General features: G+C 43.8%; 1 protein-coding gene across 5 annotated transcripts in view; it reads right to left on the bottom strand.

Moving 5' to 3' along the window:
* The window catches only part of TSNARE1 (t-SNARE domain containing 1), a 479,220-nt gene extending 478,997 nt beyond the window's left edge, over positions 1–223 (bottom strand). For 4 of the 5 annotated variants that reach the window (XM_017828461.1, XM_017828457.1, XM_017828456.1 and 1 more), the window contains exon 1: positions 173–223. The gene's annotated coding sequence lies outside the window, so the exon portion shown is untranslated. The remainder of the gene's footprint in view (positions 1–172) is intronic. The other variant, XM_017828459.1, reaches the window with a different exon arrangement.
* Between the last annotated feature and the right edge of the window lie 17,389 nt (positions 224–17,612).

Raw genomic sequence — 17,612 nt, 5'->3', positions numbered from 1 at the left:
GCCAGCCTTGTCCCCAAGTCCCCAGGTCACACACAAACCTGTGCCCATGTCCCATAGCCCCTGTGCCAGCCCCGTCCCCGTGTCACACCGCCCCTGTGCCAGCCCAGCCCTGTCTGTCTGTCTGTCTGTCTGTCCCCGTGTCCCCCCGGCCGGCCCGGCGCGCGCCCCTCACCTGCCGCCGCGCGCCCGTCACCGCCGGCACCCAAACATCACGTGACCGCCGCGGCCCCGCCCGCCCCACACCACGTGACCGCCCCTCTCCCCCACACTTGTAGTCCTCATCCAATAGTTCCGCCGCCGCCTGCCGCCACTGTGGACTACAACTCCCAGGGTGCATCGAGGCGCGGCGTCCCGCCCCTTCACCCGGCCGCCAATGGGAGGAGGGGACGGCCCAGATGGGCACCGCCCACCTCCCACGCTCAGCACCTCCCGCCTCAGGGCGCGGCCGCCCCTCGGGAGCTGCTGCGGGGGATGGTGCGTGTTCCCACTTTCCTCCTCCTCATCGTAACGATCCTCCTCCCTTCCCAACCCTACGTGGGGAACCCCCAGGAGCGGCTGAGGAAGCTGGAGGGCTTTAGTCTGCAGAAAGGAGGCTCAGGGGGGACCTTATCACTATAACTCCCTGACAGGAGGGTGTAGCCAGGTGGGGGTCGGGCTCTGCTCCCAAATAACAAGAGATAGGACGAGAGGAAACGGCCTCAAGTTGCACCAGCGGAGGTTTAGATTGGATATTAGGAATAATTTCTTTACTGTGAGAGTGGTCAAGCATTGGAACAGGCTGCCCAGGGCAGTGGTGGAATCCCCATTCCTGGAAACGCTCAAAAAAAGTGTGGATGTGGAACTTGGAGACAGGGTTTAGTGGTGAAATCCCCATCCCTGGAATTGCTCAGATAACTTGTGGATTTGGGACTTAGGGACAGGGTTTAATGGTGAACTTGCAGTTCTTGGTTAATGGTTGGACTCAATGATCTCACAGGACTTTTCTAGCCTTAATAATTTATTATTTTCTCACAGGTCTGCGCCCTCCTTTGTAGCCACACAGTGGCCCAGCATACCACACACAGAAATAAATAAAATAAAACCCACCGACTCTCTACCACTAAACCCACTAATTCTCTTCAAAACATCACAAATTGCAGACTGAGACTGGAGATTCACCAAAAAAAAAGTGCTTCGATACAGCAGTCCAGGATACAACTGTACCTGGGAGGGGTTTGCTTTTTATTTGCGAAGCGACAGCAGCTTTTACGTGGTGGTTGGCTTTGCAAAAGGAGTTATAAAGAGGATTTTCTTGATAGAGCCTTTAACCAACAATTCATTTTAACAAGGGCTTGGCAACCCAGCTGCCTGTTCAGAAATGTAGTTCTGCACCAGTGGCCCTGCTAAAAAAAGCTTTAAAAGGGCTGAGGGGCCACCTGAGCCTCCATAAACTTCAGGGTTTTACAGCACTGAACTGCTATCGGAGCAGTTTCCTCGATCTTTTGCTGCATTGATAATCATTTATTTCTGTGGACTCCGAAGAAAATCCCTTAGGAGAAAGGACATAAAAACATACTGATAACGGAATACAGCTGTCTGCTTGTTGTCTGCAAAATCTTCAGCTGCATGTACAACACACTGTGTCTTGCTAGGTGGGGTTTTTTTTGTGGAGAAGGAAGAGCGGGCTAATCCTGCAAGAATCACAGATTACACTTCAAAAAACATTGTGAAAAATTAGCAATAATTTTCGGTGCAAATCATATTTACCATCAGCACGAACCTCATGAAAGTAAATAAGAAAAGAAATATATAAACATGTGTCAATATAAAACAGGCAAAGTGTTGCAAGGGGCAGCAACCATAAAAATTACAGTGAGATAAAACTCATGTGGCTGCTTCGGTTTGCAGGCTACATCTTGCTGGTTTTGCATTTTGGAGCTGAAGAAATACTGCTTAATCAATAAGTGTATTATTCACACGATAATAATGTTTCATGTTCTCCCGGGACATTTTTCTTCCGAGGAATTTGAGCTTTTCCAAAGCCTCCTATTCCGTGCAGAAAGGCTGGTCCTTGTTCTTACCAGCTGCTTATTGATCTGTTACAGCTTTTAGAGGGAGCAAGGGTGGGGTTTTGGCGCGGGATGGAATTCAGGTCTTTTATGTCGTGCGTCATCAAGATGTTGCTTTCTCTGAATTTAAGGGAAAAATGCCAAATAATTAAAAGCTTTGTTCCTTCTCGTAGCGGTAACATCTATAAATCTGATAAATATCCAGCCAGCTGTATGGGGACCAAAAGCCCCAAGAGCCAAAATTTTATTGAAACACTTCACTCTTCACGTTTCTAATCCTTCAGGGGGAGGAAGTGGCTCCTTTACCACATGCTGTCTGGCAATTCCAAGCGATTTTATCCCAGGGTGAGCGAGGTCACACACAGAGGTCAGGCCTGTGTAGCTGGAGGAGTTTGGCAAAGGTGACTTGGGGGTGAAGTTGTCAGTGAGTTCCTGCTTTGGAAAACTGCCCTGATCCTTCTCCAAAGATGAAATGAAAGATCTCTCCCAGAATTTAAATGAACTCAGCAGTGGTGCTCACACCTCGTCCCTGCTGGGATGATTATCCAGTTGGGCTCACTGTGTCTTCAGGGAATTTCTTCTGCTGTTTGGACGGAGTTTCCTTTTGGCTCACAGGTTTGTTTTGTGAATCATCTTAAATCATAACCTTTTAATAGCTGTGCTATTAAAGTGTTTTTAGAAAGGTTATCCTGTTGTTCTGTCAATTGCTTTTTTCCTAAGATGTGTGGATTTGACTTCACTGTAACAATTTGTGTGACACCTTATTACATACTTTAAAAAATTGTATGAAAAGTAAAGGTGTTTTTTTAGTTGGTTTTTTTTTAATGTTTTTAACATAATTTTAAAAATCAAAACTACTATTAACTTCTGTTTTGGATTGACTGGAAGCATTGATAGGTTCAGGAAAAGAGAGTTAATTAAATAACATCTCACAAAGTGTCAGTGACTGCTTAATTTATCCCATTAGCACCCAGTTGTTCTGTCACTCCCAATCTCCATGAAAACACAGCAGCAAAACCATAAGGGAAGAACAAAGAGTATCTTATCGTTGGGATCACCTGAAGAAGAAAGCCTGAATATTTGTCTGGAGTATGTGCAACTAAATTTCTCCATATTTTAAAAAAGTCTAAGAATTATTGATTTAGAATAGCTTTTCCTCTGTGGTTAAGGAGCCTCCACTTAAAAAAAAAATCAAACAAACAAACAAACAAACAAAAAACCTACCCAAAAACCCAACAAATCTTCCTTTCAGAAGTTTCTTTCTTTATTTGCTCCAATTTCTTTCAGATCTCAATGAGAATTCCCCGCTTCCTTCTCATATTCCTACCTCCCTTTGCTGTTTTTCCCTGTTATTTTCAGTAATTGGGCTGGGGTTGTAGCTTTCCTGAAGGATGCTAGACAAAAAAAAGTAGCTTTTTTTTTTTAGCAGTTCTTAATTTCCCAATCCTGGATTAACTGGACAATGGCACAGTTGGAAGAGTGTTTTCTTCTTTGAAAGAAGAAAACAAATGCTGTTTTCCACTCAAACGCCTTATACACCAGAGCAGTCAACTGCAAGGAGCACAGCGACAAATACAAGTTGGCCTGAATGCTTCACAAAAAACAAGGCTGATTCTTATTTCCTATTCCCAGACATCCGTGCTGGTGACCTGAGATTCCCTGAAAACGGCACAGCTCGGAGGGCTCGTCGCAGCACATTCCTGTGTTGTTACCTGTGAGCAATTTAATAAAAAAGATATTATAGCAACAATAAAAGAAAGCTGGAAAAAAAAGCCAGCTAATCCCCCAACAACCTTATTTTGGTCTATTTAAAGTCCAAGGGAGACTCAAATTCCAGGACTGAGCAAATTCTGGCATAAAACAGACGTTTTCATCAAGCGCTGCAGTGGCAGCTCTGCGTGTCCCGAGCTGGTGAGTACCTGGCACATCACAGGGAGGAATCACGAGCCATAAAGAAATCATTTTCAATACTTTGTGCCTTCCTGCATCAGTTACATCTGGATACATCTGCAAAAGCTGTGGATTTTAGTGGCATTAAGCCTGGATTTCTCAAATCGCTGGATTTGACCCTGCCTTTTCTAGAAACGTCTTGTCGCATCTGAATTAAGAAAATAAAAGCCCCGAGCCAAGATAAAAAACTTCGTCTCCCAGGCAGTGATAAGTCAATCACCCCATCAATAAAGCGTGTCCAATGCTCTCAGTAATCCCAGCGATCAGCTTTGCTTATGGAAGCTGGAGATATTAAGCCGAGCTCAGAGCAGGGATGACAAGTGGCAGTCGAAAGCGATGTTGACAGAGCTAAAGGAGCCCACGCTGAGAGCAACAGATGTAACACAACGGCAAGGGAACGAGGCTAAACCGGGAAAACTCGGAGGTCGGAACAAATCCCTCATCCCACTTAACTCCATGACAAAACACCGCTGATCTTTTGCTCGGTTCAGTGATGGTGCACTTGGATAATCAGGAGGGAAAATTGGTGGATGCAGAGGAGCAGTGGTACGGGAGTTGTTGGAATGAAGGATGGAAGGAGAGAGGCACAGAGAGTGAACTGAGGAGATTCCAGCTCTGGAAGTCTCAGTGCCTTGTTCTTCCCTATGAGTTCTTCCCCAAAGGTGGGGTTGGATCAGCTTGGAGCAACCTGGTCTAGTGGGAGGTGTCCCTACCCATGGCAGGGGGTTGGAAATTGATGATTCTTAAGGTCCCTTCCAACCCAAACCATTCTAGGACATCTAAAGGCATGAAAGTATCCAGAACATAACAGAAAACCTCCTTTTTCTGATGCACTTGTGAAAAAAGTGAGCCTGACAAGGATCCACTGAAATATAAGTAGGTATATAGAAAAAAAAATAGAATAAATAAAAATAGAAAATAAGGAGAAGGTCTGGATTTGAAACATTTAATTCTGGTTTAGTTCATTGTCTGGTTTTAAGGCTGAATTCCCACAATGAGAATCAAGTCTCTACTTTGTTACTGTTATTAGAGCAGCAGTTACTGCCACTGATGAGGCAAAAATTGTCCTTTCTGCCTCTGCTCTCATCCAGTTAATAGGTTTTGTCCTGAATTACACATTTTACAAGGCAAAAGATTATTGTTTTCCACACATTTGTGCTGCACGATGTGGCACTTAAGGACATGGTTTAGTGGGGGACTTGACAGTGCTGGGTTTATGGTTGGGCTGGATGATCTTACAGGTCTTCTCCAACCTAAATGTTTCTGTGATTTTATGATTCTATACATCTCCCACAACACATTATCACTCTGTTCAATCTGCAAGTGCCACTGCAGAATCATTTTTGAATAATAACACCGGTCTGAGAAATGTGATAAAATCTCCCGTTTCATAAAGAAAATTTTAAAAATGCCTGAAGACAAATACTAAGTTTTGGGGATTCGTTGCCAAAAGCAAATGTACGTTTTTCCAGTGTTTATGAGGACTGAGCTGAACTTCTGTCAAGGTTTCCATCCACATTATAAGACAGTAAGAGAAAGTCCAAAAAACAAGAGCAAGAAAGTTCAAAAAACAAGGGCAAGAAAGATCCAAGGTCTAGACCATGTAATTTCAAACAAAGATGAGTTTGGTAGATCTAGAAAATTGAATATTTGGGGAAATGGGAATAACTTCTCAGATACACGAAGGCTTGCTGCAAAAAGAAATAGAAAAAAAGAAGCTCTTTTCCATGTCCACTGAGGATAGGTCAAGAAGCCATTGGCTTAAATTGGCTTGGATTGCTGGGAGAAGATTTAATTTAGATATGAAAAAGCACTATCCGGGATTGGGGATTGTAAAGCACTTGTACAAACTGTCTGAGAAGGCCTGGGCTTTCAGCTGCTGGAAGTTTCCAAAACCAGATTGAATCACAAATCATCGGTGGAAACGTTTTGTGTGATGGTTCAGATGATGTGGGGGATGGACCAAATGATCTCCTGAAACCTCTCCCAAGGCTCCATGTTCTGTGATTTCGACAATGTCGGTGGGAAGGGTTGGATTGATTAAGCTTCTAAGGAATTCAAATCTATTATGTTTTAAAATAAACTTTTTTAAAATCAGTGTTGTTTCAGACCCAGGTGCCCAACTCCTCCTCCCACCACCATAAATGGATGCCAGAAAAGCACGGGAGAGATTCTTATGACCACTCCAACTATTTCCAGCTCAGGGATTTCCTGGCCTTTTGTGGTCCTTGCTGATCCCTTCTCCGAGTTCTCCACCCAGATTTAAACCCATAAAAATGCCCATTTATATTTTTCATATCTGACACCTACTGCACGAAGAACTTTCTTCTTTGTTTGATTTTGAATCCCATTACCTTCATTTGAAGATGTTAATCCTTGCACTAGAAAAACACAAATTATTACTCCCACCCTCTTCTTCCTGCCTTTAAAAGATTATTTATATCAGTCAGGACCAGATAAGAGGATAATCTTATCCCAAGGCTGCTTATTTCCTTTAAATACCTTTTGTTAAACCTTTTTTTTGAAATCCTCAAACATTTTATTTCCTGGGTTATTGATACCCTAAAACCTGTTAACCCATTAAAAAAACCCCGAGAGTTCTGTAAGGTGCAATTTACCAGAAGTGAAATATTTTTTGCTTTCCTTCACCAAAGTTTCAACTAATTTGTCTGGTTCAGATGTCAGGTTTATAAGTGTGCAGTTCCCTGGATCTCTCCTGGATCCTCTCCAGTCTTCACGTACCAGGGAAGCTTTAAGTGAAACTTTGCACATTGTTGTTAATAATTCAGATATTTAATTTTTTATTTGCTCTAGAACTCTTGGGTAAGTATATCCACCCCTGCTGCTTTGTCTGTGTTTATTCTGTCTTTTTAATCTGTTCTTTTATAATTTTTTTTCAGACAGGCTCTTTTCTGAATCCTCTCCTCAAAGAGGACCTGGGATGTTTATCAGTCCTATTTCTTTTGTATTTCTTCTTATTTCTAATAGCAGCATTTACCCTCCCGTTCAACCATTCTGGCTTATTTTTTTCTCCAAGATAAAACCAGCAGTGGCTTGTTTCCTCCTCAACATTCTGACAGTGCTGTCAACACCTGTAAGGATTTAATTCCTCTACCTTCCCTTTTTAACTTCCTTTTTTTTAAGAACTTATTTCTGCCCAGTGCTGCTGCTGAATTTGGACAGAGATTTGGTGGGCTGCACAGCCCCTGTTGCTCCCACTGGGATGTTGATCCAAGGTACCTCGTGGAATTTGCTGCAGGATGTTGAATTTATGATGAGGTTTCAAACAAGATTTTTATAGCAGCCAAGGGTTACGTGTCTTCTTCTGGGGTCAGTCACCAGCTGCTGCTTCAGGCTCAGATGTGGCCTTTGCTCAGTCTCCGTGGAGGTAACTGGAGCCCCCCAAAACACTTGTATTGGTTGACAAGACACTCAGCACGACCCAACAATGAGCATTGGCAGCTCAGAAACCAACCCCATCCTGTGGTCATCCCCAGCAGGGTGGGCAGCAGGGGAGGGAAGGGATTTTCCCCCTCTGCTCTGCTCTGGTCAGATCCCACCTGGAAAGCTTCATCTGGCCCTGGGGACCCCGACATCAGAAGGATGTGGAGCTGTTGGAGTGAGTCCGGAGGACCATAAGATAAGAAGGAAATTAAGCTCTTAGAGAGTGTCCAAAGCAGGGCAACAAAGATGGTGAAGGGCCTTGAGGGGAAGCTGTGTGAGGACACTGAGGGCATTTGGTGTGTTCAGCTGGAGAAGACTGAGGGGAGACCTCATTGCAGTTACAACTTCCTCAGAAGGGGAAGAGCAGGAGCAGGCCCTGATCTCTGCTCTGTGGGGACCAGTGACAGGACCTGAGGAAACATCCTGAAGTTGTGTCAGGGGAGGGTTAGGCTGGATATTGGGAAAAGGTTCTTCCCCCGGAGCGTGGTTGGGCACTGGAACAGGCTCCCCAGGGCAGTGGGCACAGCACCAAGGCTGACAGAGCTCAAGAAGCATTTGGATGATGCTCTCAGGCACATGGTGTGACTCTTGGGGATGGTCCTGTGCAGGGTTAAGGGTTGGACTCGATCCTGATGGGTCCTTTCCAACTCAGCATATTCTGAGATTCTATGAAGATGCTCAGAAGGCTGGAGCACTTCTGCTACAAAGAGATGTTGAGAGAGTTGGGGTTGTTCAGCCTGGAGAACAGAAGGCTCCTGGGAGACATTAGAGCTCCTTCCAGCGCCTAAAGGGAGCCTGTGAGAAAGACTTTTTAGCAGGGCCTATTCTTATAGAACAAGGAGTATGGAATATTGCTTTTAAATTAAAGAGGGGAGAAGTAGATCAGATATAAGGGAGAGATCTTTATTGTGAGGCTGGTGAAGCACTGGAACAGGTTTCCCAGAGAAGCTGTGGCTGCCCCATCCCTGGGAGTGTTCAAAGCCAGGTTGGATGGGGCTTGGAACATCCTGGTCTAGTGGAAGGTGTCCCTGCCCAGGGTAGAGGGTTTGGAATGAGATGATCTTGAAGGTCCCTTCCAATCCAAACCATTCCATGATTCTATGTCCTGCCTTTCCTACCTCTCTTTATTTTATTGTTGTTTCTTGGAGTTTCAATTCACAGAGATTGTTGTTGACATGTTTTGCTCTCTGCTTCCAGCATGTAGATTATCTGATATAGTGTCCCTTTGACTGTTTTCCCTCCACCAGGGTTTTGAAATACGTATTTCCACCTCTTCATTCAGGCTCAAAAAGGCCAATTCCATCTTCTTTTTTTCTGAGGTTTCCAGTATTTGCATAGTAAAATACCTGCTGCCACTTCAACTCCTATCTTGACAACCTTTTCAAATGTCAATCTTTTTGTTTTCCATTTTATCCTCGATTATTTACTTCCCATGACCTATTCTTCATTGAGAGGCACCACATTTGTGTCTTCATCTGGAGAAATGTCATCCCAAACCATATGCTCTTGTGCACTGTTTGGCTCCCCACACTCCCCACTTTAAAAGCTCCCTCACAACCTCTTTGATTTTAAGTGACAGTGCCTCAGATGAACTCTATCTCTCCTGTACCATCTTCTGATGCTCTACATGTGTCATATGAGCCTGAAAATATCTTGCATTCATCCTCTCTCTCTCCCCCACTCTCCCTGGACCTGCAGGAGATAAAGAAGCATTTCAGAGAACATTACCATAGAGAACCTTCTCTTTGGTGTCTTTTCCAGGAGCTTAAATTTTGCCTCCACACACAGGACCTCCCTTGCCTGTGTCCCATTTGGGCTGTGACCACAAGCAGCTCATCAGCTGCTTCCTCTAGTCTTCCATCCAGCTTTACATGTTCTAACAGTAAATGGTATCATCTTGTATTTCTTAATACCTTTAATAAATGATAACTGCTTTCCTGATTGATCCTCCAAGCATCTTAATTTTGCTCTCCTCTTGCAAATGGTCTTAAAACCTTATTGATGAGGGTTTCTCCATGATTTCTCTGGAGGAAGTGGGGAAAAAAATATTGCACAGTAATGAAACAAAAACCCTTTCAATGTGATTTAAACTTTGTGATGACCTGGAAAGGAGACAAAGTGAGGGAGATTTAAGGATATTCCACTGCAAAGCCCAAGAGCATATGCCTCAATTAAATTTAGCAGCCTAAATCAACTCCTCCCCTCCCATCCAAATGGCTGGCAGATAATCTGTGATCGGGGAAATATGCTTCCCTTCACCCTTATTTATGTTTCTAAATTTCTCCCGAAATTTCTCAGTGTCGTGACTGCAACAGCAACAGTGGGAGCCAGAAATGAGACAACAAGTTATCACACAGACTCACTTGAGGCACTTTGGTTAACAAGGTGCTCACAGGACAGGTTGTCAATACTGATTGGATCTCTTGTTACTTCTAGCACTCGAGATGAGACCCAAATTAAGAAATTTTAGCAATTGCGTCCTGTTTCATGAGGAAGGTTGGGGTGGTTACTCTGCAAAAGTGTCTGGAAAAAGGTTTCTTAGGTTTTCTTAGGCACCCATGTCCATAAATGTCAATGCTTTTGCTGTTAGAATCATATCATGGTTTGGGTTGGAAGGGACATTAATGATCATCTGATTCCAATTCCCCTCCCATGAGCAGGGACACCTCCCACTAGACCAAGTGGTTCAGAGCCCCATCCAGTCTGGTCTTGGACACCTCCAGGGAGGAGAAATCCAGGAATAGGGAGTATTAAATGTTAGATATCTAACATTTTCTCCTGTGCATATCCAGATGTGCTGCTCTCTCGGCAGAGCTTTCCTTCCCAACATTTGGGGAGATTCATGACACTTTCACTCTTCTCCAACACCCCAGTGAAGCTCATCTCAAAAGCATGTTCTGAGTGATCCCCAATGACACAGTCCTGACTGTCTGGTATTGCAAAATCTGTTCTTTTTGTGATATAACAGAGATTATCTTATTCATGTAGGAAGTGGGTGGTTTGGACTCAAGTCTCTCAGGTTGGGAGGTTTCCAAACTCCCATTCCCATGTCCTAGAAAAATGTGCTAACCACACAGCTGGGTTAAAGCTGCTTTCTATCCTTCTAGGCAAAGCTGTGCTTTTGTGTGGAAAAAGGGCCTTCAAGCCTCATGAAACCAATGAAGGAACAGCCAAAAAAGCAACATGACATGAAAGAGGGGATCCCAGACAACCTCTCTGGGGAAAAGTGTTGAAAGGGTGTAAAATGGACTGCAGAGGACCTTCAAGGTTAAACAAAACACTCATGTTTAACATGATAAAGAAGAGGGAGTTTGCTTGAATGTCCCTAATCCTCATATGGAAGAGCTTTTTCCTAGAGGGTGTCCAGTGAAATAATAGAGGTGACCTCCCTTGCTGGATGGCCTTTGTGAGGTTGTTGTGCCTCATCCTTGCTCTTGAATAGATTGCCTGGGGATTGGAAAATTACTTTGCCTTTCTTCTTAAAAATGAGTTTTTACTAACTATTGTAGTGGGCTACAGCTGTATGTTTGAGAGGAGAGGTTTTATCACTGATTCCTTTCAGGCTGAGCATCCTTTTTCATAATGGAAATAAATGCTAAATGCAAATAGACCCTGCTCTCATTAGGGCAGCTTTGTTCTTCGTGTTATGTGAGAGATGAGCACGGGGCTGGGCAGTGTGTCTGTACTGGAGAAGACACACAGCAGCACTGAGAGCACTGACACCTGGCCTTGCAACCCTGGCACATCACACCTGGATTTGGGCTGCAGTGCCTGGGCACCTTTACTGCCTCATCCCCAGCTTTGGTAAATTTACTTCCACAAAATATCCAAGTTATTTCAGCTGTCATTGATGGCAGACCTCCAAGGAAGAGGCTGGATGATGCAAAAGAGGCATCCACAAGGTAAACCTTCCTCTGCTTCAGGACTGAACAGATGTTCCAGTTTGTGGCCAGGAGGATACTGCATTATAGGGAATCCCTCAATCCTGAATCCACTAAAATTCTCTTTATCTAAAGCAGTGTGGGCGGCAGGTCAGGGGAGGTGATTTTCTCCCTCTGCTCTGCTCTGTTGACACCCCACCTGGAGCACGGTATTGTGGTGGGTTGGCCCTGGCTGGACACCAAAGTCACTTTGTTATTCCCCTTTTTCAGCTTGAACAGAAGAGAGAAGATATAATGAAAGACTCAGGGGCTGAGATAAGGACAGGGAGAGATCACTCACCAATTACTGTCACGTGCAAAACAGACTTGGCAAAAATTAGCCGAATTTATTGCCAATCAAATCAGAGCAGGATGATGAGAAATAAAACCAAATCTTAAGAGCATTTTTCCCCTACCAACCCCTTCTCAGGATTAGCCTTATTGGCTGTTATTTACTTACTTCCCACCAGCAGTACAGGGGAACAGGGATTGGGGAAAGCAACACAGGCACAAGAAAGGTGTGGACCTGCTGGAGTGTGTTCAGAGGAGGGTCACTAAAATGCTCAGAGGACTGGAGTATCTCTCCTGTGAAGACAGGATGAGAGAGTTGAAGTTGTTCAGCCTGGAAAAAAGAAGGTTCCAGCATGACCTTAGAGCACCTTCCAGTGCCTAAAGGGGCTACAAGAGAGCTGGACAGGGGCTTTGTAGAAAGGCATGGAGTGACAGGATAAGGGGAATGGCTTCACAGTGACAGAGGGCAAGTTTAGATTAGATATTTGGAAAGAATTCTTCCCTGTGAGGGTGGGGAGGCCCTCAGGTTATCCAGAGAAGCTGTGGCTGTCCCATCCCTGGAAGTGTCCAAGGCTGGTTTGGATGGGGCTTGGAGCAACCTGGGATAGTGGAAGGTGTCCCTGCCCATGTCAGGGGAGTTGGAACTGGAAGATCTTGAAGGTCTCTTCCAACCCAAACTATTCTGTGACTCTGTGATGATTCTATGATTATTCTGTGATTATTCTATGATTTAGACAATTTAGGTATTTTTTAAAATAAGAGTGGTGAAACACTGAACAGGTTGCCCAGAGGGGTTGTAGATGCCCCATCCCTGGAAACATTCCGGGTCAGGCTGGACAGGGCTTTGAACAACTTGGCCTGGTGGAAAGTGCTCCTGCTCATTGCAGGGTGGTTGGAGTAGATAACATTTTAAAGTCCCTTCCAAGCCAAGCCATTCCCTGATTCCGTGATTCAATTACTCTGTAGCTCATTAAGACGACGTGTCCCAAAGTTTGACGCAGTTACTGGTGTTGATGTGCTGTGGAACAGAACCTCCACCAAGGATCAGAAGTGGCTGCACTCTAGTAGTGAACCAGCTCCACTCCAGTCCTGGTCCACAGTTAATGTGAAGTCAATGGAAGAACTTCTGGCAAGTCAATAAGCCTTGGATCAATTCCCTATGTCAGTTCCCAAAGTGCTTCTGAATAATGTGTCCTGAAGGCTTTATATATAATCGAAATTAGTGTTTTCATTTACTTGCATATCATCAGAATAAAACTTTTTTTGGAAATTGTTTTACCTGATTATTTATCTGTTTGGAGATTGGAGCTGAAGTCTATTGATCAGCTTGATTAAACAATGTGAAATCAGAGTGAGGCTGGTGCTCCAATTTTAATGAGTTAGTGTTTTCCTTTTATTTTTCTCAGGCAGATTTGATAAAATGAGATACAGATCTCCACACCTGCAGGCCATTGAGATAATACAGTGCTGGGGCAGGGGAATGGAGTGAGGATACCTGCACCCATCAGCCTGAGAAATGCAAAAAGGGAGGATGATTAACTTTGGAAAATGTTTTTCCATAGTCTAGTAACTTGAGATATTAATGAATTGGTGCTTCAATGAGCCAGACCTCTTGATCTTAAAGTGATGTAATTTCAAACACAACAGAAGTAAATGTGGGCCAATTGATCCATTTATTTGAAGTATAGACTATCATAGAATCACAGAATATCCTGAGTTGGAAGGCACCCACAAGGATCATCAAGTCCAGCTCCTGACCCTGCACTGGACACCCCAAAAAATCACACCATGTGATTGAGAGTGGTTTAAATGCCCCTGATTTAGTGTTCTGTTCTGCATTATATCTGATCAGTGTGGGCTGCCACCAGAAGTGGAGCTGGTCCTGCTCCTTTCACTTCTCAGCTGATCCTGGCTGCAAATTCCTGTGCCTTCCCACATTTGGAATCCCTGTGGGTCCCTTCCAACTTAATCTATTCTATGATTCTACAATTTTATTTTAAACATTTCTATTAGAGTTTAGTGAAATATGAGAGGTAATATAACAGGAGAGGATCAAGGAGATGTGTCCTTTAGGCCAATAATTTCAAGGTTCAGTAAATCTCTGTCTCTTGGCAGTTGAAAAAATACCACCATAGGTGAGCAACCTGTGTTTTGCAAAGATGAGGTTCATTAGGCTTCTCAGAAATGGAACTGCTCCAGCTGAAATCACATGAATAGAAAAGCAGGAATAAGTAGAGACTTTACAAAGGGAGAAAAGCTCAGTTCAGGAAAATGAATTTAGAGCTCAAAATTTTAGCAGGACCGTTGCTAAAAGTGTATTCAAATTAACCCTCACAAAGAAAATTGAAATACAGAGCAAGAATTCTCCAGTACTTGAACATGAAAACAGGAAGAAAATGGTGAATAAGAAATACAGGGTAGACATTAAAGATAATGGAAATATGACCCTGCAGTTAAAGGTCTACTTGAGCTCAGTTTTCTGTAAGGACTCTGCTGTAGAACCTGCTAAGGAGAGCCAAGATGATTAATGGGAAGAGGACTGTGGACATGGAAATTTCTGTTACCAAAGTGGAAACAAAACTCTCTAAACTAGTTTTATTTAGCTGGGGAGAAGGGAGGAGATATGGAGCTGGATAATCAGCACTCTTGATATCTGAAAGAGCTGGCTCAGGAAATCAGTGCTCCATCTCAAAGCTCTTTAATAAATGTATGAAGTTGGGGGTGGTTCCATCTGTGTGTCAAGTAATAAATATGGTGACCATATAGGAGTGCAGGAAAACAACCACCCAACCCCAGAAATGTGCAAGCTTTAGAATAAATCTTCCCGAAAACAAAAATGAATGAATAATTAAAGAAAAGAAACGACCAAAGGAGGTGAAAATAAATCAAGATGGGAGAAAATACAGATTTATCAAAGGCTGTTTGTGTCTGATGTCTTTCCTTAAAAAGGATAACCAATTCTTATGGATGAGAAAAATGCTTTAGACATAATCCACTTAGACTTCAATGAATATCAATATTGTGCCACATGGGATATTATTAACTGGAGAAAATGTGGATCATTTCCAAAATACTAATGTGGTAAGTAACTACTAAAGAGAAATGACCTGGGGTTCTGAAGAGAAGAGAACTTGTAGTTTGCAGGGCAGTTTTTAGTGGAGTTTCACAACGCTCTGTCTTAGGACTAATCTTATTTAATGTTGCCATTGGTGACCCTGCCTTAAAAAATAGAGCTTTACTAATGACTTTTGTAGACAGCACAAAACTGGGAGGTAGAGGCAATTCAGAGGAGGATTGGTGTGTTAGTGAGGTGAATTGGATGGAGAGCTGAAAAATATAATGGGACAAAGAGTGAGGTCGTGGGGGGGGGAATTAATAAGGAGAGAATTGGCTCTAAAGCTGGAGCTTGGCAGTGGAAAATGAGGGACTAAAAAGGGCAGGTTGTGTTTGCTGATCACAGAGTGATACAGCCCCAGAAAAGCAAACATCCCAAGGATGACTCGGCTGAGGAGTTCTCAGGAGAGGCCTTTGGTGAGACTGAAGTGAGGCCTCTTACAAAACAGGGTGCAAAATCCTTGTGGCTCCCACACACAACAAATGTAAGTTCAAGCTGGTACTGTGAAGCTGATCCAAGACTAACCATCAGTGGCATGGAGAGGTTACCAAACAGCAAACCTAGAAGCCTGAGACAGAGAAAACTGAGAAGGAATACATTAACTTAAATTCACTTTATTTACATATTTAATTTATTTATATATTTAATTATATTCACTTTAATATAAGTGAACTTAAGGAACAGAAGATTCTTAAAGAAGAGGGATAACAGTGATCACAGAACCATAGAATCATAGAAAGGCTTGGGTTGGAAGCAATGTTAAAGATCACCTATTTCCAACCCCCTATTTCCAACCCCCATCCATGGGCAGGAATGCCACCCACTGGATGAGGATGCTCAGAGCACTTATGCAAGAATGAGGCAAGAGAGATGCAGGAATAAATCGCTATTTATTGGACATGGATGAATTTAGTCTGGAAAGTCTTAAGAATTAAGATGAAAGTGTCTGGGACAATGTCCTAATCCAAATAATGGGAAAAAAAGTCCTTCCTTACTAGTAGATTTATGAGGTAGAAACTGAAAGATATCACTGGATGTGACTCCAGCCATGGTACAGAGTGAGTTTGGACTGCCCAGAAAGATTCTGGGTACATTGAGCTCAGCTGGGTCACTTTCAGTCCTGAGCTGGGATGTCTGCATGATGCTGCATTTACAGCTCTGTGTCTCTGGTAGGATCACAGAATCAAAAATATCCGGAGTTGGAAGAGAGCCATAAGGATCATCGAGTCCAGCTTCTGGCCCTGCACAGGACACCCCCAAAAATCACACCTGAGTGCATTGTCCAAATACTTGCTGAACTCTGGCAGGGTTGGGGCCTTCTCATTGCTCTCTGTTGTGTGGTACAAACGTGTCTTAGATGGGCCATGAATGAGACTTTGAGGTGCACTGTTGGTTCCAGGCATGAAATGTTCTACTGACCTTTAGATAGAGGAGACAACTGTGAGGGTAAATGAGCTGGGCCATGCTCTCAAGGCGTTTTTTCTTCTATATGGAGAAACCTGGGAGCCCAGGATGCTCCCTATTTTAGTTGGAACACTGCCATCAGATCAAAAATGAGCAGCAATGAATCAAAGCAACTCAGAGGAGAACAACTTGGGGGTGCTGGTGGACGAGAACCCCGATAATGACCTGGCAATTGTTCACTTGCAGCCCAGAAAATCAACCGTGTCCTGGGCTGCATCCAAGGCAGGCTGGGCAGCAGGTGAGGGAGGGGATTCTCTTCCTCTCCTGTGTTCTCATGGGACCCCCCTGGAGCACTGCATCCAGCTCTGGGGTCCCCAGTAAGAAGGATGTGGATCTGTTGGAGCAAGTCCAAAGGAGCTGGAGCACCTCTTCCATGAAGACGGGCTGAGAGAGCTGCAGCTGTCTCAGCCTGGAGAAGCCTGGAGAAGGGAAGGATCCAGGGAGAACTTAGAGCACCTTTCAGTACCTAAAGGAACTACAGAAGAGTTTGAGAGAGACTTTGGACAAGGGCATGGAGAGACAGGACAAGGGGGAATGGCTTCAAACTGAAGGAGGGCAGATTTAGGTTTATGGAATAAGTTCTGCCCTGTGAGGGTGGGGAGGCCCTGGCACAGGTTTCCCAGAGAAGCTGTGGCTGCCCCATCCCTGAAATTTTTCAAGACAAGGTTGGATGGGGCTTGGAGCAACCTGGGCTAGTGGAAGGTGTCCCTGCCCATGGCAGAGGTGCTTGAACTGGATGACCTTTAATGTCCCTTCCCACCCAAATCATTCTGTGATTCCATCCTTAGTGCCCAGACAAGGCCTATGCAAAGGAGGAGAAAAGTCTCTTGTTTGTGCTTTGTACTTCTACCTGCTGGATTGAGACTAAACTTTACAGGCAACTGCAGCTGCAATCGAAGGACATTTCTGCAGCAAGAGGGAAGGACATGTCCTTATTGAGCTGTCCTTTCACAGCCTCTCTGAGTAAATGTTTCAGCAGAACAAGAAGTCTCTCGGTACAAGGCAGAGCTGCTGTACTTGCACAAAATGATTTCCACGCTCCCTCACACGATGTATCCAAAGGAAACATTCAGAATCAGTCAGGAGACCTTACTCAGCAGTCACATTGCACCTCCTTCTTGTAAAGGATAATTTGCTCAGCCCCTTTCTCAGTTTACTGAGTGATTGAAATACAGTAGAAGGTGAAATGTCTCACAACTGAATATAACCTTCTCATCTCCCTCCTGAAATTACAGAAATCCCCACCCTGATAAGGGGAAAATGCATTTCTTTAAGGCACTGATACTTTGCTCAACAGTAAAATAATGAAAAATAACAAAAAATAACAGAGAATTTTATAAAAAAAACTTTTTTTTTTCTTTTTAAAAAGTAAGATTTTCT

Source organism: Lepidothrix coronata, unplaced genomic scaffold (genome assembly GCF_001604755.1).
Source record: "Lepidothrix coronata isolate B3197 unplaced genomic scaffold, Lepidothrix_coronata-1.0 Scaffold148, whole genome shotgun sequence".
Classification (NCBI taxonomy): Eukaryota; Metazoa; Chordata; class Aves; order Passeriformes; family Pipridae; genus Lepidothrix; species Lepidothrix coronata.
Note: the sequence above shows the minus strand (reverse complement) of the source record. Positions and strands in the feature narration are given on the sequence as shown.